This window comes from Callithrix jacchus, chromosome 16 (genome assembly GCF_049354715.1).
Source record: "Callithrix jacchus isolate 240 chromosome 16, calJac240_pri, whole genome shotgun sequence".
Lineage (NCBI taxonomy): Eukaryota > Metazoa > Chordata > Mammalia > Primates > Cebidae > Callithrix > Callithrix jacchus.
This window is the reverse complement of record NC_133517.1, coordinates 54,608,551-54,631,079: the sequence shown is the minus strand read 5'-3', so window position 1 is coordinate 54,631,079 and position 22,529 is coordinate 54,608,551. Positions and strand designations below refer to the sequence as shown.

The 22,529-nt window shown below is 48.1% G+C and overlaps 1 long non-coding RNA gene and 1 pseudogene across 1 annotated transcript; one reads left to right on the top strand and one right to left on the bottom strand.

Moving 5' to 3' along the window:
* The first annotated feature begins 970 nt into the window (after window positions 1-970).
* Window positions 971-22,015, top strand: LOC144579840 (uncharacterized). Its single transcript, XR_013528290.1, has 2 exons — window positions 971-1,377; window positions 19,700-22,015. It is a non-coding gene; the product is annotated as an uncharacterized LOC144579840 (long non-coding RNA).
* LOC128929858 (uncharacterized) lies at window positions 9,903-14,234 on the bottom strand (annotated as a pseudogene).
* Window positions 22,016-22,529: the final 514 nt, after the last annotated feature.

Here is a 22,529-nt window from a genome sequence, read left to right as displayed (position 1 = left end):
GACTCCTACATTGGATTCATATATTGGCCCACGTGATGATGCCCCACAGGTCCCCTGGGCTCTGTTCACGTTTCCTCAATCTTTGTTCATCAGGTTCAGTAATTTCAATTGCCCTGTTGTGAAGCTTGCTGACTCTTTCTTCTGCCTTTTCAAATCTACATTTGAGTCTCTAGCAGACATTGACATCTCAGTTATTATACTTTTCAGCTCCAGAATTTGTTTTTGGTTTCCTTGTAGGTTTTCTGTCTCTTGATGGATATTTCCATTTAGTTAATACCTAATTTTTTTGGTATTGCCTCCGCATCTCTCTTTGGTTCTTTGAGTATCTTTAACGAGGTGGTTTTGGTTTTAAAAGCTGTGTCTGGCGTATTTGCTTCCTGGCATTTTTCAGAGGAGGTTTCTGTTGGTCGATTCTTTTTCTTTTCCATTTAAATGGGACCACGTCTACTTGTTTCTTTGAGTGACTTCTGATCTTTCTTGTTGAAAATTGGATATTTCAATCTAAAATGTGGTCACTCTGGAAATAATACTCCCCCTTCCCCAGGGCTTTGGGAGGTTCTTTTTTTCATTTTAATGTGCTGGGGATCATTCTGTGGTGTCAATTTAAGATCTTCTCAGGTCTTTTCTGAGCCTCTGCCTCTCCCTGGGTGTGCATGGTAACTTTTTATATTCTCCTGTTTACATGATTGCTTTTGAATGTCCTAGTCTTTCAATGACTGGCTCCAAAAAGGAGAAGAAAGAAAAGAAAAGAAAGAAAGAGAGAGAGAGAAAGAAAAAGAAAGAAAGAAAGAGAAAGAGAGAGAGAAAGAAAGAAAGAGAGAGAGAGAAAGAAAGAAGGAAAGAAAGAAAACAGAACGAACCTTGGCTCTTTAAATCTGGAAGCTCACTCAGCCTGCGGAAGAAGGCTCACAACAGTTGGGAGTGGGATGTAACAGCAGCTGTCCACCCCTGTGTCTGCACCTCCAAGCTCAGAAGCAGCAACGAGCAATCAAAACACAGATCTTCTATTTTAGAGATCAGCATTCTTCTTGCCCACTCTGACTCCCACAGGCGGCTGTGTGGAAGCTGCTCCAGGAACACATGTAAGGCTGTATGCCCCAGGGGTACAAGTTGAGGGATGGGTAGCTGCCATGGTGCCAAGAGAGAAAATTGACCAAAATTAACCAGCCAAGCCTGGGCCTGAAACTTGCAAGCCTTCCGCAGAAACCAGAGCTCCAAAATAGCTACAGACAGATTTGACTGCTACACTTGCTGTCTAGGTGGGGAGACAGAGTTCTGGTGATTTCTACTCTGACATCTTCCCAGAACAAGGTTTTAAAATTGAAACGAGATGACTGAAATTTGGGCATATGGAAAAGAGAGGGGAAGAAACTCCAGGTAAGGGAAGCTACTTCAGCTTGGAGGTAGCCATAAACAAGCAAACCATATCTAAGTGTCTTATATGAATTTATTTATTCCTGATAACAACTCTGCAAATGGTGGCTCTTGCTCCATACCAGAGGCGGTGACAATGGTATAGATGGTGAAGGTAGTAATGTTTATAATGCTGATGGTTCTGGTGGGATAATGGTAATGGTGGTGCTGGTGGTGGTGAAAGTGGTAATGGTAATGGTAGTGGTAGTCATATTGGTGTTAATGATGGTGGTGGTAGTGGAGGTGATGGTGTGGAGGTGATGGTGATGGTGGTAATGGTGATGGTAGTGATGGTCATATTGGTGTTAATGATGGTGGTGGTAGTGGAGGTGATGGTAATGGTGATGGTGGTGGTGATGGTAGTGATAGTCATATTGGTGTTGATGGAGGTGGTGGTAGTGGAGGTGATGTTGATGGTGTGGAGGTGATGGTAATGGTAATGGTGATGGTGGTGGTGGTGATGGTGGTAATGGTAATGGTATTGGTAGTCATATTGGTGTTAATGATGGTGGTGGTAGTGGAGGTGATGGTGGTAATGGTGATGGTGGTGATAATGCTGGTGGTGGTGGTGGTAGTGATAATGATGGTGTTAATGGGTACTATGATTTGAATGTGTTCCCTGAAGCTTGTGTGTTGGAAACTTAATCCCCAATGCATCAGTATTAGGAGATGGGACTGGCAAGTGTTTAGGTCATGAGCCCTCCACCCTCATGAATGCACGAACCTGGTCATCACAAGTAAGTTCGTTATCATGAGAGTGGACTTGTTATAAAAGCAAGTTCAGCCCCCTTTTGCTCTCTGTCTCACACTCTCTTGCTCTTCTGCCATGGATGATGCACCAAGAAGGCCCTTGCCAGATGCCAGCACCTTGATTTTGGGCTTTTCAGACTCCAGAGTGTGAGAAATAAATTTATTCACAAATTACTGACTCTGTGGTTATAGCAACACAAACTAAGACAGAAAATGGGTGTCAAGGAGGAGTGGGACTGTTAGTATAACAAATACCTGAAAATGTGGAAGTAGTTTTGGAATTGGAGGGAGTCTAGAATAACCTGGAGGAGGCTGTAAAAGCCTCACGTGTTGTGAATGAAGCAGTAAGGGCAGTTCTGGTGAGGACCCAGAAGTCAAGAGCAGCAGGGAGACCCCAGATCTTCACAGAGACGACTGAAATGGTCGTGATTAGAGCGTTGGTAGAAAGATGGACAGCAAAGGCTATTCTGATGAGGTCTCAGATGGAAATGAAGAACACGGTATGAGACACTGATGTAAAGGCCATCCTGGTTTTACAGCTGCAAAGAATTTGGCAGAATTGTGTCTGTGTCCTTTGCGGAAGGCAGAACTTAAAAGCAATGAACTGGGATACTGAGCAGAAGAAATACCTAAGTAGGAGCAAAGCATTCAAGGTGCTCTTTAGGTGGCTAAAAGTAAACTGAGAAGACACCAGTGATTTACGGTGGGCTGTGTAATTAGAAGAGAAGCAGAATGGAAACATTTAGAAAACTCTCAGGCTGGCCATGTGGAAAAATTAAATGGCCTCAAAGGCATTTTAGAGGTCTTTGAGGCAAGCTAGGACCCTGAGGTCAAGCTTTCCAGAAAGGTGCCCATGGGATGCTCTGTGCATCAGGACTCTGCTCCCCAAATTCTGGTGCAGTACCCCTCAGCCACTCCACCTCTGCTCAAACAAGGTTAAGCATAGCTCAACCCACCAATTCAGAAGGAACAGGCCTTAAACCTTGGTGGTGCCCACATGGTGCTAGGTCTGCAGGAATGTGCAGTGCACAAACTGCAGAGCCATGGCGGCCTCCACCTAGATTTCAAAGGATCTCATGGACAGCCTGGGTGCCGGGCAGGGACTTGCCACAGGAGCAAAGCTGCTACAGAGAGTCCCCACTGGAGCAGTGCCCAGTGGAGCCATGAGAATGAAGCCACCAGGTAGCCCTCACCAGAATAATTGCCTGGTGGAGCCATAAGACTGGGGCTGCCACCTCCGGATGCCAGAACTGCGGAGCTACAGTGTGTAGTGCAAGCCTGGGCTCCCCACAGCCATGAGACTCCAACCCAAAAGGGCTGCTGAATGGGCTGAGTCCTGCAAAGCCACGAGGGCAAGGCTGCCCAGCCCCCCGTGCATGCCCAGGAGGTGATGTCCAGAGTGAAAGATCATTCTAGAGTCTTCAGACTTAACTCCTGTCATGCTGGATTTTAGATTTGCTTGTGTGCTACTAGTCCTTTCTTCTCACATAGTTTTCCCTTTTGGAATGGGAATGTCTATTTTATGCCATCTCACTGTATTTTGGAAGCACTTCTTTGGACTTCACAGGCCCACAGCTAGGAAGGAACTTGCCTCAGGATAAATCATGCCTTGAGTCTCATCTATGTCAACTGAAATGAGGCTTTGGACTTTGGACTTTGGACTTTGCGTTGATGCTGGAACAAGATGAGACTTTGGAGACTGTTGGGCTGGAATCAATGTATTTGACTTTGTGAGAAGAATATGAATTTGGCGGGCGGTCAGGGCAGAATGCTATGGTGTGAATGTGTCCCTCAACGTTCGTGTGTTGGAAACCTAACTGGAGGTGTTCAGGTTGTGAGACCTCTACACTCATCAATGGACTAGTGTCATTATCATGAGGGTGGGTTTGTTACAGAAGCAAGTTCTGCCCTCTCCTGCTCTCTCCTTCTGCCTTCACCATAGGGAGGACTTACTGAGGGAAGACCCTCACCAGTGCTGACACCTCAATATTGGACTTCCCAGTTCTCGAACTGTGAGAAATACATTTATCTCTTTCTTTCTTTTTCTTGTTGCAAATTTCCCTGTCTGTAACATTCTGTTTCAGTGACACAAAATGAACAACGAGGATGGTGGGGCTGTTGGTGGGGATGGTGACAATAGTAATGGTGGTGATGGTAATGGTGATAATGGTGGTGGTGATGATTGTGATGATGATGGTGGTAATGGTGGTGGTGACAGTAAAGTTGGTGGTGGCAGTGATGGTAGTGACGGTGCTGACAGTGGTGGTTATGGTGGTGGTGGTGGTGGTGATGATGGTGGTGATGGTGGTGGTAGTGGTGGTAGTGGTGGTGGTGGTGATGGGGGTGATAATCATGGTGATAGTGGTGGTGGTGATTGTGGGGATGATGATGATGGTGATAGTGATGGTGGTGATGATGGTGGTGGTAGTGATGGTGGTGGTTATGATGATGGTGATGAGGTGGTGGTGATAGTGGTGGTAGTGATGGTGTTGGTGATGGTGGGGGTGATGATGATGGTGATAGTGGTGGTGGTGGTGGTGATGGTGATGACAGTGATGGTGGTGGTTATGATGATGGTAATGAGGTGGTGGTGGTGACAGTGGTGGTAGTGATGGTGTTGGTGATGGTGGGGGTGATGATGGTGGTGGTAGTGATGGTGGTGGTGCTGGTGGTAGTGATGGTGGTGGTAGTGATGGTGGTGGTGGTGGTGGTGATGGCAGTGATGGTGTTGGTGATGATGGTGATGGGTGGTGGTGGTGATAGTGGTGGTAGTGATGGTGTTGGTGATGGTGGGGGTGATAGCGGTGGTGGTGATGGTGGTGATGGCGGTGATGGTGGTGGTTATGATGATGGTGATGAGGTGGTGGTGATAGTGGTGGTGGTGGTGGTGGTGGTGATTGTGGGGGTAATGATGGTGATGGTGGTGGTGGTGATGGTGATGGCAGTGATGGTGTTGGTGATGATGGTGATGGGGTGGTGGTGGTGATAGTGGTGGTAGTGATGGTGGTGGTGGTGGTGGTGGTTATGATGATGGCGATGGGGTGGTGGTGGTGATGGTGGTGGTGGTGGTGGTGGTTATGATGATGATGATGGTGATGGGTATGGTGATATGGGATAATGATGGTGCTGATGATGGTGCTATTGGTGGGGATAACAGTGGCGGTGGTGGTTTTGCTAGCAGTAGTGGTGGTGAAGGAAATGGAGGAGTGTGTTGAAGTTTTTCCTGCCATGAGTCAGTCACAAGCTGTGACTACAGGCCTAACCTTCTGAATCCTACACAGTTGGGCCTGACTCTTAGCTCCAGCCCTTACTGCATGACCATAGCCACATGAGTCATCTGTGTGCCTCACTCACCTCATTAGTGGAGCAGGAGTCACAGGACTCACATGAAGGGAATGTGGGGATTTGACAACTGCCTCAATGTGCTGAGCCTAGAAACGACATGAATGACTTCCCCAGAATCGTGGACTCCCAAGTCCATCCGTACTTCCATCCCTTCTGGCTGTGTGATGTCTCCAGACCTGCATTATTTCTGTCCCCTTCTAGCTCTGTGACCTTGTCAGAATCCACCCATTTGCCACCTTTATACACTTTCTTTTGCCTTCTGCCTCAACCCAGGACACTCTTCCCAGCAACCTGAGCCCCTTTTCCTTTTGTATGCCTTTCCCTGGAGACACTGTCAGACAGCTTCCATCCATAATGCTCCTTTGTCTGACTCTATTCGAAGGCTACTTATGCCTTTAAATGCCTCCCACATTCCTTAAGAGGTAGGTGCTATTGTGAGACCCAAATGACAGATAAGGATGATGTTGAGGCACAGAGAAGTTAAATGTCTTGCCCAAGGTCACACAGCTAGAAAGTGGCAGAGCTGGGATTAGAACCGTTAGAGCTGGGATGTATGTCCTGAAGACTTGCCCACTTAGCTGCTCTCTTTGCCCGGAGACTGTCCTTACCAAAACCTGCATCCCCACGTCCTGTACAAGCAAGAACACCCCCATTAGCCAAACATCCCTGCAACCCTTTGATTCCTTGTCTCCTTCTCTGTACATCCAGTTGGTCTCTCAAGTTCTTCCCATCCAGAATCTCCCCCGTATACTCTTCCTGCTGCCTCATCTCAGTGCAGGTCTTGCCCCGGCCAGTGATGCCACCTACTTCCATTGCTCTGCACCACCGTTCCCCGGCTGCAGACGCCGACCCTACAAGCCACACTTGCTCAGGCCACTCCTGGCTAACAGCCTTCACTGGTGCTCCATTTCCCACTACATAACATCAAACTCTAGTCATGCTGCCTTCTTTGAAGCCCTCATTCCTTTGCTCTGACTGCAGAGTAAAATCTGAATCCAGAGTGCCTGAAGTCCAGGTGAGTGCTTTCAGCCTGACGCACTGGAGTCTTCCAACAGCGTGGCTGACCAGCGTAAGAGTTTTCATGGCGGTGATGGCAATGCACAGCCTTGGCCCCTGAGTCACCCCAGTGGCCAGTGAGTCACAGCCTCTCCACAAGACCAGCTGGGCCCTGAGCTGAGTAGGCCTGGCTGCACGCCACCTAATTCTCAGGCTCCCAGCTATGCACCCAGGTGTGAGCGCACACCCAGAGGACTCTGGACCCTGGCAGTGCCACTGAAGAGTCAGGCCAGGCAGTGGAGCCATTGACACGGCAGTAGAATCTGTCCCTCTCCCTGTGGCTGAGGGGGTGGACAGGGGTGGGGAGTGAGAGGCAGCCACCAGACCACTGCCCACGGGCCCTGAAGCCACAGCAGCACACTGTATGCCTCAGCTTCTCCTGCACAGCTAGGAAGCTCCTCTCTTGTCTCCTTCGTGGGAGCCACCATCCCCCAGGTTCCCCGTGACTCCCAGTCACCCATCCAGGCAGCCCTGACCTTCCTGGAGCTCTAACTGTCTTCTCCACAGTCCAGCCCCATTGCCTAGAAAAGAAAGGGCGTGCAGAGGCTGAGAAGCAGGACGTGGTGTCAGCCGCGGCACAAGTACCCAATGCCTGTGTGCTTTCTCTGCCTCTGTCTCCTCATCTGCAAAATGGAGATAAAACCACAGTGTCTCTATTTTGACGGGCAGTTGTGAGGAACAATGGGATATTACAAAGTCCTAAGAACAGAGCCTGGCTCAGTCAGTGATAAAGATGTGTTTGTTGCTATGATTATGTTTGTCTCCAAGACCTCCTGTAGACTCTTCTGTCTTTGCCTTTGCACCTGCCTGCTCTCTCCTCCCGTCCTCACCTCTCCTTCCCTCTCTTCTCACTCTCCCTCCACCCCCTGGTAAGCCCGTTCCCTTCCTGTCACCCCCAGTCCCTGTCACTTCCCTCAGCCATCGTGTCCTCCTGCTCTGCCTCCCAAGCCAAGTCCCTGAATCGTTCCCTCCGGGATGCAGCCCAACTACCTTGAACCAAAGCAGCTGTAATTTTCTCCGGCTCCAAGCCGCATCCCCTTGGCATCTCACCATGGGCCCACTGTCTGCCAGGACCCTCTGGTGCCACAGCCCCACAGCCTCCAGGGGATGAATTGGCCCTGAATGCACCCCATGACCCAGCTGTCCCCTGCACACTCTGCTGCCTCTGCCCAGACTCGGGACCCCCCACCTCCCTTCTGACCAGTGCCCTGCCTATCCCCGGTTGTCTCTGTGTCTCTGTGTGTGTTTTGGGTGTGTTGTTGTTGTTGTTGTGTCACACATCCGGCCTCTCTCTGCCTCTGTGTGTGTTTTGGGTGTATTGTTGTGTCACATATCTGGCCTCTCTCTGTCTCTGTGTGTGTTTTGGGTGTGTTGTTGTGTCGCACATCCGGCCTCTCTCTGTCTCTGTGTGTGTTTTGGGTGTGTTGTTGTGTCACACATCCGGCCTCCCTCTGTCTCTGTGTGTGTTTTGGGTGTGTTGTTGTGTCACACATCCGGCCTCCCTCTGTCTCTGTGTGTGTTTTGGGTGTGTTGTTCTGTCACACATCCTACCTCTCTCTGTCACTGTGTGTGTTTTGGGTGTGTTGTTGTTGTTGTTGTGTCACACATCCGGCCTCTCTCTGTCTCTGTGTGTGTTTTGGGTGTGTTGTTGTTGTTGTTGTGTCGCACATCCGGCCTCCCTCTGCCTCTGTGTGTGTTTTGGGTGTGTTGTCGTTGTTGTTGTGTCACACATCCGGCCTCTCTCTGTCTCTGTGTGTGTTTTGGGTGTGTTGTTGTGTCACACATCCGGCCTCCCTCTGTCTCTGTGTGTGTTTTGGGTGTGTTGTTCTGTCACACATCCTACCTCTCTCTGTCTCTGTGTGTGTTTTGGGTGTGTTGTTGTTGTTGTTGTGTCGCACATCCGGCCTCCCTCTGCCTCTGTGTGTGTTTTGGGTGTGTTGTCGTTGTTGTTGTGTCACACATCCGGCCTCTCTCTGTCTCTGTGTGTGTTTTGGGTGTGTTGTTGTGTCACACATCCGGCCTCCCTCTGTCTCTGTGTGTGTTTTGGGTGTGTTGTTCTGTCACACATCCTACCTCTCTCTGTCACTGTGTGTGTTTTGGGTGTGTTGTTGTTGTTGTTGTGTCACACATCCGGCCTCTCTCTGTCTCTGTGTGTGTTTTGGGTGTGTTGTTGTTGTTGTTGTGTCGCACATCCGGCCTCCCTCTGCCTCTGTGTGTGTTTTGGGTGTGTTGTCGTTGTTGTTGTGTCACACATCCGGCCTCTCTCTGTCTCTGTGTGTGTTTTGGGTGTGTTGTTGTGTCACACATCCGGCCTCTCTCTGTCCCTGTGTGTGTTTTGGGTGTGTTGTTGTGTCGCACATCCGGCCTCTGTCTCTGTGTGTGTTTTGGGTGTGTTGTTGTGTCACACATCCGGCCTCTCTCTGTCTCTGTGTGTGTTTTGGGTGTGTTGTTCTGTCACACATCCTGCCTCTCTCTGTCACTGTGTGTGTTTTGGGTGTGTTGTTGTTGTTGTTGTTGTGTCGCACATCCGGCCTCTCTCTGTCTCTGTGCATTGTTAGAGGCGTTGTTGTTGCTGCTGCTGCGGTGTGTGTTTATAGCTACTTTAAAGGGACGCATCGCACCTGAGCAGCGTGGCACCTGCAGCACGCTCACCTCGGGTGTGCAGTTCCCTGAATTCTTGCCTGGGAATCCACCTATGCGATCCGTCCTAAGTCCCTGGTGCCTCCGCCACCTGAAGCAGCCACCGTCTCACTTCCACTGCTGGCTAATGGTCCTCTCTGCTCCTGAATTTGTATCGAGGGAATTGCACAGGGTGCACTCCCCGCAGGCTCAGCGTCCTGTGGGCTGCATCTGCTCTGGGGTGCGTGCCAGCGCTGTGTTCTTTTTCTGTTGCTGAGGATATTGCATTTGATGAATATCCACAACTTATTTATCTATCTTGTCTTCTGTCAATGGGCAGCTGTGTCATTTCCAGAGTGGGAATGAACACACAAAAGTCTCTTTGTGGACACACACTTGCACCTCCCCTGGCTGTGGACCTAGGGGCGGAATTGCTGGACACGGAAGGCACCTGCTGGTCTTGGGTAGATGTGGCCACACCATCCCCACAGTGGCCCAACTGTGCTGTGCACCCCAGAGCACAGCAGAGAGCTCCAGCTGCAAGGTGACACTCTGTGATGCTCAGGAGCGGCAGCTGGCAGGGGGACCCTGAGGGACTCCTTCGCCACTCACTGGACGGGCCGTGGGCCTGTCCCAGGTGCAGAGGCAGAGAGACAGTTGCCAAAAGTGAAGAAAGAGGACGCTCCGCATTACTTTTGAATTTCTAAAATATTGCATGAGACATGATTGCACTAAAGATTATTTGTTGTTCATATGAAATTCAGCTTTGCCTGGGCACCCTGTCTGATGCTGCAGGGCTCTGGGAGGCCATCAGGGACCCCTGTCCTTACACCCTCACAGGAGAGGGCTTGAAAGCCCCTCAATGGGCAGGTTAGACTCTAACACAGGCAGAGAGAGCCCTGGGACTCTGTGGGACTCTGGCTTTGCGTCTGGCGCACTCCCCACCCCACAGGCTTCTCCCTGGGCCAGTCCCCGACGGCCCCGCCCAGCCCGAGCCTCCTTTGCCTCAGGCCCAGGTCCGGGGGCCCAGGGGTTTGCTTTTCCTCTGTGGGGGGCTGAACCGACCTCCCTGCGCACAGCCGCGTCTCACTCCCCTGCTAGTGCCAAGGCCACAGGATGACTTCAGGCCTTTGAAGGAGAGCAGACATAGGCAAGGCTGTGGGAACAGGCAGAGGCCACTGGGGACTTTAACAAAGGAAGGTTCATCTGGTTCATGTTTTACAGTCACATGGGCAGCAAACCTGTATTTTTGGGGAAAAAAATAGAAGACAGTGTTTGTTTCATTTTCATTGACCCATATCCCTGATCCAGGAGCTCCCAGAGGAGGGAACACCATCCCTCATCCCAGGTCAAGAGACCATTCCTGAGAGCAGGTGTCATCCTGAGGCCAGGCCTCAGGAGGAATTCCCCACCTGGAAGGTGCCACAGGTGAAAGCCCCACCTGTGACCTCTGACCAGGGTCCGAGGGTGGTACCAGGCCCCTGCCCTGCCTGCACCTTCACCCCGTGTGGGCTGCCGTCAGGGAGTAGGCCTGACCCAGGAGTCTGGGGTGGGAACTTGCGGGGTGCCACCCCCAAAACTCCAAGAGGGAAGCTGTGGGCCCCCAAGAGCTCTGGGGACCATCTCAGAAAGAAGTCACGTTCAGAGAGCTCTGGAACATTCCAGAAGCCAGCCAGGTGCTCCTTTGATTTTTTTGGTCTGGGTCTTCCACGCAGCAGCAAGGAGGCTTCAGTACAGCTGGGAAGGGCCACGTTTCCGGTGGAGTGGGAACCGCTGGTCCCCACAGGAGGTGGAATAGGGAGGGGCCAGGACTGCAGGGCAGGCTGTATGCAGAGAAGGGACAGGCCGTGGGAGGGCTGCGGGGGCCTGGCCTGCAGGCAGGGGCTTCCGTCCTTCCTGTCTCAGGTGACTTAACGCTCCGAATGGTGGAATAAAGGCACTCTCGGACAGCTGCCACCAGTGGTCCAGCCTACTGACTTCTTACCGGTTCCAGGTTCCTTTACGGGAATGCAATCACATCAGCATATGGAGTCTAACTTGTTTTCAGTTTTGCTCCCAGTTTCACCCGTTATGTACGTGGGTCAGTTAAAGCACAGCTTGGAGAACTTACTTCCACTGCTGCCCGTCGCGGGGCTGAGGGTAATTTATTTAACGATCGTCCTACCGACGGGCATTTTGGCGGTTTTCTGTCTGTGGCCCTTTCCAACAACACTGCGACAAATCAGCCCGTTTTCCACAATTTCCGCGGGAGAGCAGGCGTGGGGGGCGTGCGGGCAGACCTGCTGCTTCAATGAATCCACAGAAAAAATTCTCAGAACTAGCAAGTCTAGCAGCGTCACAGGATACAAGATTAACACACAAAACTCAACTCTGTTTTATATGAGGAAATAGCAGTGAAGGCTGAAGCGTAAACATAAAAGAACGTGTGCAGTGTCTGGACACCGAAACTTGCAAAATGCTGTTGAAATGAGCAAAAGAAAAACCGAGACCGATGGAGGTCTTGACTGAGTGAATGGGAAGGCCCAGCTGCGTAAAGACGTCGGCTCCCCCATCGCGACATACTCTTCATGCAACGCCTACCAAAAACCCAGCAAGAGCTTTTCCAGATACGCACGAGATTATTCTAAAATGTGGATGAAAAGGCAAAGGAACCAGAATCGTTAGAGCAACTTTTTTTAAAATGGAAGAAATTGTTCTATCCAGTTTCAAGACTTTCTGTGTGGCTTCCATAATGAAGACTGTGGTCCCGTCAGGAACAGACACATCGACGGCTGGAACGGAACAGAGAGCCTCACAACAGCCCACACGAGGCAGCCAGGGGGTACTTGGCAGAGGTAAAAAGCAACTTCATGGAGGAAGGAGAGTTGCTTCGACGATTGTACTGAACTGGATATCCATAGGTGACCTCAACCTAAACGACGTATACAAAAATTAACTCAAACGGTTCATAGATTTCAATGTAAAATGCTGAACTATTGAAATATTTGCAAACCGCATATCTGGCAAAGAACTATACCCAGAATCTAGCTCTGTCTTCATCTGTTTTCTGTTGTTTATAACAGAATACCTGAAACAGGGTAATTTACAAAGAGAAATAATTCCTTTCTTACGGTTATGGAGGCTGAGCTGTCTAAGGGCTGCATATGGTGAGGACCTCCGGCTGGTGGGGACTCTCCTTAGGGTCCAGAGGTAGCACAGGACGTCTCAGGATGAGGGAGCTGGGTGCGCTCCCAGGCTAGCTGTTTTCTCTTCCCCTTCTTATGAAGCCACCAGTCCCATTCCCACGATATCTCATTAAGTCATTAACCCATTAATCTATCAATCCATTAACCCACAAATGGGTTAATCCATTCATGAGAGCAGACTCCTTGTGATCCAACCACCTGGTAAAGGTGCCACCTCTCCACACAGCCCCAGTGGAGATTAAGTTTCAGCAGGAGTTTTGGGGAGGACAGGTATTCAGACCACAGCATGCTCTGTATGTATTCTAAACTCAAGAGTTAAAAAAAAAAAACTCAAACAATTCCACACGGCCTCAATGGAGATTAAGTTTCAGCAGGAGTTTGGGGAGGACAGGTATTCAGACCATAGCATGCTCTGTATTCTAAACTCAAGAGTTAAAAAAAAAACTCAAACAATTCAGTTAGAAAATTGTCAGAAAAAGAAACATGAGAAAACTTTTCCCTGAAGAGGAACTATGGAGAACACGCCCGGGAAGAGATGTCCAGCGCAGTCAGCTGTTAGGGAAGGGCAAGCTGAGCTGCGACACGACGCTCCTGCACACTTAGCAGAACGGCCAAAATAAAGCAGCGCCCGTATCGGATGCTGCTGGCGAAGTGGAGAGACTGGATGACCCATTCATCGCTGGTACAACTACTCTGGAAAACAGCTTGGCATTTTCTTTAAAAACAAAAGGCCGGGCACGGTGGCTCACACCTGTAATCCCAGCACTTTGGGAGGCCAAGGTGGGCGGATCACTTGAGGTCAGGGATTCCAGACCAGCCTGGCCAACATGATGAAGCCCAGTCTGCACTAAAAATACAAAACCTAGCCAGCTGCGGTGGTGGGTGCCTGTAATCCCAGTTACTCAGGAGGCTGAGGCAGGAGAATCACTTGAACCCAGGAGGCAGAGGTTGCAGTGAGCTGAGATCATGCCATTACACTCCAGCCTGGGCAACAGAGCAAAACTTCGTCTCAAAAAAAAGAAGGATATGATTCACCATAAAGTCCAGCAATTACAATCCTGGGACTTTATCCAAGAGAAATTAAAACTTACGTACACACCTAAAAAATGGACATGATTGTTTATTGCAACTTTATTTGTAGTACCCACAGAAGGAAACAATTCATTTGTTCTTAAAAGGGCAAATGATTCATCAAAGTGTGATCCAGCCCTGCGGTGAAGAACTACAGCACAAAGACAAAACTCACCGGGTCTCAGGAGGCTTATGCCGAGGGAAAAGTGTCTCAAATAGCACAAACTGTGGCTCCGTGTCAGTGACCTTCCCAACCTGACAGAACTGTGGTGATGGAGGACAGTGGGAAGTTGCCAGAGTTGGGGGTGTGCGGCGGAGGGCAGCCATGTCCACGAAGGCGTAGCACAGGGGAGGTTCTGCGGTGACAGAAGGGGCTCTGCATAGCCCACGGGTGGTGGCTGCAGCAGTCCACAGGTGCAGAGTTCCTGGAATTCAGGGCACATTGAATCGAGGTTGGTTTCCTGATTGTCACGTTGTACTGCAGAATGGAAGGTGTAACCACTGGGAGAACTAGGATCTCTCTACAGTCTTTGCAACTTCCTATGTCAGAGGCATGTGAACCAGAGCAACTCCATCTTGAATAGGAGCTGGGTAAAATGAGGCTAAAACCTACAAGCCAGACGGTGAGGGCATTCTAAGTCACAGGATGAGCTGGGAGGCCGGCGGAACTACAGGCCATGAAGACCTTGCTGATAAAACAGGGTGCAGTGAAGGAGCAGCCAAAATCCACCAAAACCAAGGTGGCCACAAGACTGACCTCCGGCCGTCCTCACTGCTGCGCTCCACCGGTGCCATGACCATTTACAGATGCCACGGCAATGTCAGGAAGTTGCCCTGCATGGTCTAAAAGGGGCGGCATGAAGAATCCACCCCTTGTTTAGCATATTATCAAGCGATAACCATAAAAGGGCCGCCAGCGGCCCTCGGGGCTGCCCTGTCTATGGAGTGGCCATTCTTTGGTTCTTTTGCTTTCTTCACAAACTTGCTTTCACTTGACACTGTGGGCTCACCCTGAATTCTTCCTTGCTCGAGGTCCGAGAGCCCTCTCTTGGGGTCTGGGTCGGGACCTCTTTCCTGTAACGTCTTTCTGACCACCATGGAAGGGACTCTAGTGCAGAAACTCCCAACCCAAAGGTTAACTTCGAGTAAGCGGTGGGGTCTGGTAACATCTTTCCGGAGAACCACAAAAGGGACAATGCAGAGGAGACCCCGACCCAAAGGAAACAGCTGCGGCACTGATCGGATGGCTGCGGTAAGAGGCAGGCACCTGGGTAAAGAACGGGATAGGGAAGTTCGAGTCCCTCCTCAGACAGTGGGTTAGAGGCCCCTCTTAACACAAAGCAAGGATGGGTGACTGAGCTTGGGTTAGAGGCCCAGCCTAGGAGGGTTAGAGTCCCTTCTAAGATTTAGGGGGTTAGAGGCCCTCTGGATAAAGTCCCTCTCGGCTAAGAACAGGCTGGGCCCTGTGGGATGGTCACTGCTACTCTCTTTGCATTAATCGGCCTTGCCCTCTCTGCTGTCGGCTGTGGGAGACAGCATTAGGCATGTGCAGGGTCCTGCGACATGGGGGCTTTTTTCTCCCTAAAAGGAGAAACTTGAGAGCTGATGAGACGGCTGGAAAAGACCCCTTTGCTGCCAAAAAGCGGCTGCCTGAACTTTTCAGTGTCCCTGCAGTGGGAGGGTCCGTCTCTGGCCGCCGTGAGCTCTTCGCCTTCCCCACCCGGCCAGGCCACGGGCAACGCATTTCTCTCCCTCCTTCCCTTTCTTTCCATTTCTCAGGGCGACCATCTTGCCCAGAGACTTTGTGCTGAAACTCAAGTCAGAGGCTGGATTAAAGATGAGGGGCCCATCTGGGGGCAAATTGAAGCCAGTTTGACGCTGGGTGCTACGCAGCATGCCTAATATCTATGTTTTATGGCGTGTATTTTGCCCCGGCCAGAACGAAAAAAGACAATTTTCCTTTATGATGCAGCTTGGCCCCCAGACCCGTGTGTGGCAAGCGGGTCACTAGGGCCGCTCAGGGAAAGGGACCCCAGAAGCCTGGTGTGCTGGCAAAAGGGTAAGAATTTCTTGCCAGTCAGATTTCTGGCTTCTCCCTCTGTGCAAATGGTTAAATGAATGGGGAAAAAATAGTCAGTGTTTATCTCATCTGTAAAGTTTTGATTAGAGCAAAAAAGAATTCTAAGGCTAGTCTTAAGCTGGTGCATTTTGTGCTACGAATTTGATTTTCCGTGTCAAGGAGCACTTTAGGCTAGAACACAGGCTTAGAAAACCTGTAACCCTCCTTTCCAGGATGACCCAGCCAGCCGGTCAGTGACAAACTTGGCTGCAGGTCCCTGGAACAGACCCCAAACCTGAACAAAGTCTCCACCTCGTTCTGTGTCCTCCAGAGCTTGATCTTGTCACCGTGTGGTGTACTTACTTCCGGTCTTTGCCTTCAGGAAACAGGAGCTCAGGGTTCCTGTCACAGTGAGCTCTAAAAATCATATTAAACGGTTAAAAGCCTTTGTAAGCTTTTAACTCTAGACTCCTGCTGGGAAGAGAAATGGAGGCTCGCCCCTGCTGTAGCTGAGGAGCCGAGGTTTCTACTTTCACAGTGGTGGTCCTGGTTCGATTCTCCCATAGGAAGTAACTCATTTCTGGTTTAATATCTGGGTGACCTGTCTATTCTCATCTCTGCAGACTGTCTTAAATTTTCCTTTCTCTAAGCACCTGGGAGGTTACCTTTGGTAAGTTCAAAACCCAGAAATATCATCCATTGGGCATAAGAAATTCTATAAAGACTTTATAAAGAGTGCTATGGTTAAAATCAGTTTAATTAAAAGTGGCTATTCAAATTCTAATAGCCTGCACTCCCTGGGAAAAACAGGAGGCACCAGAGACCCCCTTCCTGGCCCTTTTCTTCCAAGGGCTCCGCCCTAAAGCCAGTAATTCAATTTAAAAAACTTAAAAACTGGCAAATTAAAAATCTTAGAGCTTCTGCAGTAATACTCTGCCTTTCTGTGTAGCTACATATGTGTTGTGTGTCATGTTTACATTAAAAACTAATTAATTGGTTTCAACAAAAGTAAGCACTTACATCAAATATTTTGAAAGCAAAATAAAAACTGAAATGTATTTTAGTTCATGTAACTTTAGCAATCCTTGGGAAACACAAACAGCTTTAATAATTGTTAATTGTTAATGAACTGTCGATAGACTAAAAACATTCTGAATCACGCAGGTCAGGTATTAAGTTGGCTAAATGCTTTAAGGTCGTACACTGCTTCTTCAACTTTTAAAAATTGTTCAATTTACTCATATTAAAGCCATTAGATTCTAGATAAGGCCTGGGGACATGCGGAATCACCGAGTTCCCTAGCTGTCCAAAGATTGGAAGGAAATTTGATATAAGAAAGGACCTAAATTATTGTCCTAAAGTAAAAGGACTGGTATGTAAAAGGAGGGATGCTTGGAGCAAGTCACAAAGCCTAAGAATGTCTCAGAGGGTCTGTGTAAGCTGTAAAGGAATGTGTGAAAGGGATGGTCTGTGCGCGCTGTTAAGGAATGCGTGAAAGGGAATTTATGCAAGAAATGCTGTGCAATTCAAGGCTTCCTAATGCTTCATAAAATGTGACTGTGACTCGTGCTGTACAATTTGCCTGCTTCCCGTAAGGTGAGTCCTGGGCCGGGTGGAGCTAACCACACCCCTGGCTACGCGCAGAGTCCGTCCTCAGCTGCTCTTCTGCCTGGTGTGCCCTAGGGCAGCCTCCACACCGAGTACACAATTAAAATTGCTTACTCACCAGGGTTTTCACCAAAAGTCAAAGTCGATAAAAGTAAACATTGTAACATGGAATTGAGGCTATTGAAAAAACAGTTTTACCTGTAAGGTATGTAAGGAATATAGAATGTACTTTTGGTAAAAAATTACAAGAAGGCATGGGAATGTGAACTTTTTTTTGCCTAAAGGGACAAAAAATTGTCATAAATTAGATATAATAAAGCTAAAGGTTTGAAGAGTTGTGGAAAGTTTATAAAAAATTAATTGTAAAAGAGATTCGGGTGGGCACGGTGGCTCACACCTGTAATCCCAGCACTTTGGGAGGCTAAAGTGGGAGGATCACAAGGTCAAGAGATCAACACCATCCTGGTCAGCATGGTGAAGCCCCGCCTCTACTAAAAACACAAGAATTAGCTGGGCATGGTGGTGCACACCTGTAATCCCAGCTACTTGGGAGGCTGAGGCAGGAGAATAGCTTGAACCAGGAGGTGGAGGTTTCAGTGAGCCAAGGTCGCACCACTGCACTCCAGCCTGGTGACAGAACAAGACTTCATCTAAAAAACAAAAAAGGAAAGAGAGAGAGACAGATTCTGTGTGTGGACATTGGTTAAATTAAAGGTGTATTGTGGTATTATTCAGTTTTTCTATAAATTAAACATTGAAATAAAAGCACAACAGGTTTTCCTTAGAGCAAAAATCTGCTTATAATCTGCTCTTTAACAAAAACTTGTAAAGGGTTATAAAAGGTTTATGACAATCTTACCTTATGGTCAAACTGATTAAGATTGGACAGATTTGTTTATCAGGCTTTATTAAGAATTGGGTTTGACATCAGTAATGCACTAACGCAGCAGTGACATTTGGCTTATTGGATGCAAAAATCCTACAGGAAGCTTTGTCCTGTATACAATGGTGTTTGGTTTTCTCTGGGAAGTATTTGAATAAAGTGTTACTGGTATATATTCCAAAGTTATGGGAAACTCCTATAGTTCTGATATGACTTAGTGTACATTATCAGCAATAATTATAATTGTTAAGTAAAATCATTGTATCCCACAGAGGTAAAAAATTTCCTTGTCAGTCATTTAAGGATGGCTGCCCTAAAACGTTTTGTCAGCCACAGTCAGTTGTTACCTTGTTTTAATCCTCTTTAAGAGGTGGCTTACAATCAATTATAGAACTCTAACACGGATGTGTTGTTTTTGTTGTTGTTGTTTTGTTATTTGTTTGTTTTCTGGGACGGAGTCTCACTCTGTCGCCCAGGCTAGTGGTGTGATCTCAGCTCACTGCTACCTCTGCCTCCCTGGTTCAGGTGATTCTCCTGCCTCAGACTCCTGAGTAGCTGGGATTACAGGCACGTGCCACCATGCCCCACTAAAAGTAGTAAAGGTTACTTTTAGTTTAAAAGTAATCTTTTAAATTTTGCTTAAAACATTGCTGACCCTTTGTTTTGTTTTTCAAAGTCAAGGAAACTTTTATTTTGAGCTATTTACAGCTTTTAACAGTTGAGTATGTATCCTCCTATAAACAAGATTTGGAGCATATTTGTTTATACCTGATTTCTCCAGAATTTGGAAGCTGATTGTGAGTATTCTTAACTTATGGCAAATAGTCATTTGCATAGGTGCAATAAGAATCGGTTTTCTTTTGTACCAGGACAAAAATTGGAGAAATTGGTTATTTTGTCAAGGCTTTGACTGGAATAGTGTGTTTTCATTAGGAAATGAAACTTGACTTATAGAGCCAATAACTGGCCTCCTACCTTGCCTGCAATAGTCCCTGTGCGGGGTTTCCAACCTGTGCTGAGTAGACAATGTCACCTTCTGACAGGTCCAGGAGCCCCAAGTTGTCTCGGCCCCAGGAGGAAAAGCATTTACCCAACTCATAGGTATTTAAAGGTACAAACCCATGACTGGAGTCACCTTTAAAAACGTCTTATCTGAGAGTCCCTATGAAACACTGTTCCATCAAAGCCAATTTAAAAAGAGCTTATGTGAAAAATAATTGTTCTTGCTGCACTTTATACAAATAATCAGGCCAAGTATAATAAAGCAAAATTGGTCTTACCATAATTTATCTTTAGTAAAAATGGGAAACTGGGGGGAGAAATATTATGTTTCAAGAACTATGGTGCACTTGTTATTAAATTCTAGTTTCATGCGTTGTTTTTAAGTTTGTTTCTGCAATTTAGGCTAACCCTGATTACTCCTGTGAACCAACAAGTGACCTCTGGCTGCTGCTCAGAAACAAGAAGGATGCGCAATGGGAAAATCTGGATCAGGGTTCTGATTCTGGGCACACTACAACCAGCTAACAACCCCTACCAGCTTAGTTCCAACAGTTGCCCAGTTCATTAAATGCCTCCTGACTAAGTCTGCTTGGAACGACTTCACTTATTTTGCTTCACTCTTGTGGAATATATTGTTGTTATACTCTTTGTATGGAAATACAGGACAAGCTTACTGAATGCTTTCTTAAACACTTATTAATCTTGCAGATGTCACCTTCTGTCAAAACTCAAGAGTTATGAATGAACCTTACCATATACTGCTGCTTTCTGACTGAGCTCCTCTCTACCCTGAAGGCAAGAAACCCTCATAGTTAGGAAAGAATATCGTCACCCCTATTCAGCCTGAACAAGGTACAGAAGATGGATCTCTGCCCCTCTGCAATAGGATTAAGGGTTCTCTTATAAAAGGGAGGGGGGAAACACCAACGGCATGTGGACCAGAGAAACTCCATATTGAATAGGAGCTGGGTAAAATGAGGCTAAAACCTATTGCATTCCCAGATGGTTAAGGCATGCTAAGTCACGGGATGAGATACGAGGTCATCACAAAATACAGGTCATAAAGACCTTGCTGATAAAACAGGCTGCAGTGAAGGAGCAGCCAAAACTCACCAAAACCAAGGTGGCCACCAGAGTGACCTCCGGCTGTCCTCACTGCTGTGCTCCACCGGCGCCATGACAGTTTACCAATGCCACGGAAATGTCAGGAAGTTGCCCTGCATGGTCTAAAAAAAGGGGAGGCATGAATAATCCACCCCTTGCTTAGCATATCATCAAGAAATAACCATAAACATGGGCCGCCAGCGGCCCTCGGGGCTGCTCTGTCTATGGAGTAGCCATTCTTTATTCATTGACTTTCTTCATAAACTTGCTTTCATTTTGCACTGTGGACTCACCCCAAATTCTTTCTTGCTCTAGATCCAAGAACCCGCTCTTGGGGTCTGGATTGGGGCCCCTTTCCTGTAACACCTGAGATTGCACGGAAATCGTCAAATCAAGTTTAGCCTAGAGCCACCTCCTTACATATTTGAAGTGTGGCCTAAAGGTTTTTCTGTACATCATGAACTATAGTAGGTGGAAGTGTAGACAGACCATAGCTGGCACTGCGCCAATCACTGAGTTCTGACCAATCATATGTAGCCAACTGTTCCAACCATGTTAAAATAAGGCAAACGCCGAGATGCGGCCCTCGAGCATTCTTGTGCCTCGGTTCCGTTTCTGTAGGTCACTTCCTTTTTCTGTCCATAAATCTTCCACCTGCGGCTGCCAGGGAGTCTCCGAGTCTACTCTGGTTGGAAGGTTGCTGGATTCTCAAATCGTTCATTGCTCAATTAAAGGTTATTCAGCTTCAGTTTTTCTTCTGTCAATATTTCAGAGTAAAATGTTTTCTAAAATCAGAGCTATTTGTAGACATACAAAAAAATGGAAAACTTTTTTCTTGTGTCAGTTTTTGTGAGCTTTTTATTAGTAATTTATTCAATTTAGCCGAATTTCCAATTTTTTGGCATCAAGTTGTAAGATTTTCTCACATTTACAATCTCTGTTGACCTTGATTTTTTTCCATTGCCAATACTAGTTATTTTACATTTTTTTCTCTTTACTAGCGTTAAAAGAAAAACTTCAGCCAAATTAAATGTAAAGAAGTTTGAGCAATGAATGGTCTGCAGATCCGGCAGCCCTCAGAATCACAGCAGATTCGCAGAGACCCCAGTGCAGCCACGTGCTGGAAGAAGATTTATAGACAGAAAAGGGAAATGAGGTACAGAAGCGGCAGTGAGGGACGGCACAGATGGCGGGTTAGAGTTGGTGCTGCCTGATTTGAACAGCTGGAACACTCAGCAGTCTGTGAGTGGTTGGAGTCCGGCCACTGGGATTGACCGAGATTCGGTTATTGTTACAGGTGAATACTCCTAAGTTGGGTTTTCGATTCCGGCTATGAAGCCAGGTTACAGTTCATCCACCAGGACTCAGGTGCAGAAGTACGGAGTCCTTCTCAGGCCACTTCACTTTGCTTTGACGCTAGTCTCACCAGACTTCTCCACGGTACCCTCTACTCCAGGGAAACAGCTCATTTATTGATCTTATCTGACGCACACATATTTTACATATCATTAACTTCTCTTTAATTTCCACTCTTACGCTTTGCACTTTCCCGCTCACGCTGTAACTTCTTGTGCTGCACACTTAGTTCATTAAAGTCCAGCGTCTTCTGCTCTAATACGCGAGGTCTGCAGTCACCTCCAGGACTGCCCTAATGCACCTGTGAACTCTGACAGGGAGCCCATTTCTCATCATTTCCTTTTTGTTTTCTGATTTTTCTTTTAATTTCTTAGGTGATCCATGGGCCATTCACAAAGAGTTATTGTTTCCTTATTTCCAAAAAGAGCAAGACTGTCTGTGCTTTTGTTAATTATTTCTAGTACAATTACATTGTGAGTACAGAAGCCGCTTTGTATCATTTCAGTTCTTTAAACTTTGTGGACACTTTTTTATGGCTCATTATAGGATCAATATGTGTAAATGTTGCACGTACTTGAAAAGGATGTGAATTCTGTGGCTGTTTGATTCAGTTTCACTGGACTGGGACCTGGGTGGGGAGGTGCTAACAAAAGGAAGTGGGGTGGTGAGGGAGGAAGTGAGACTGGCCTCCGAAGAGAAGGGCCCCAGTTCCAGTTCAGAAGGAAGGGGTGGGGACCAGAGGGAAGCCAGGGGGAGGCAGAGAGAGGAGGAGGGGAAAGGGGGAGCAGAGTGCAGTGGAGGGGGAAGCAGTGCTGGGGGATGGGGAGGGGGAGGGGGAGACAGTGGAGGGGGAGGAGGAGGCAGTTGGGGGTGGCAGTGTAGGGGAGTAGGGGGACAGTGAAGCAGGAGGAGGAAGCAGTGGGGGGAGGCAGTAGAGAGGGCAGTAGAGGGGGAGATCGTGGGGGGCAGTGGGGGGAGGGAGAGGCAGTGAGGGGGAGGGACAGGCAGTGGGGGTGGGTCACCTGCTCAGCCTGGGCCCCCTCCTCTGGGCCCTGCTGTGAGTCCAGCCCCTTCTGGG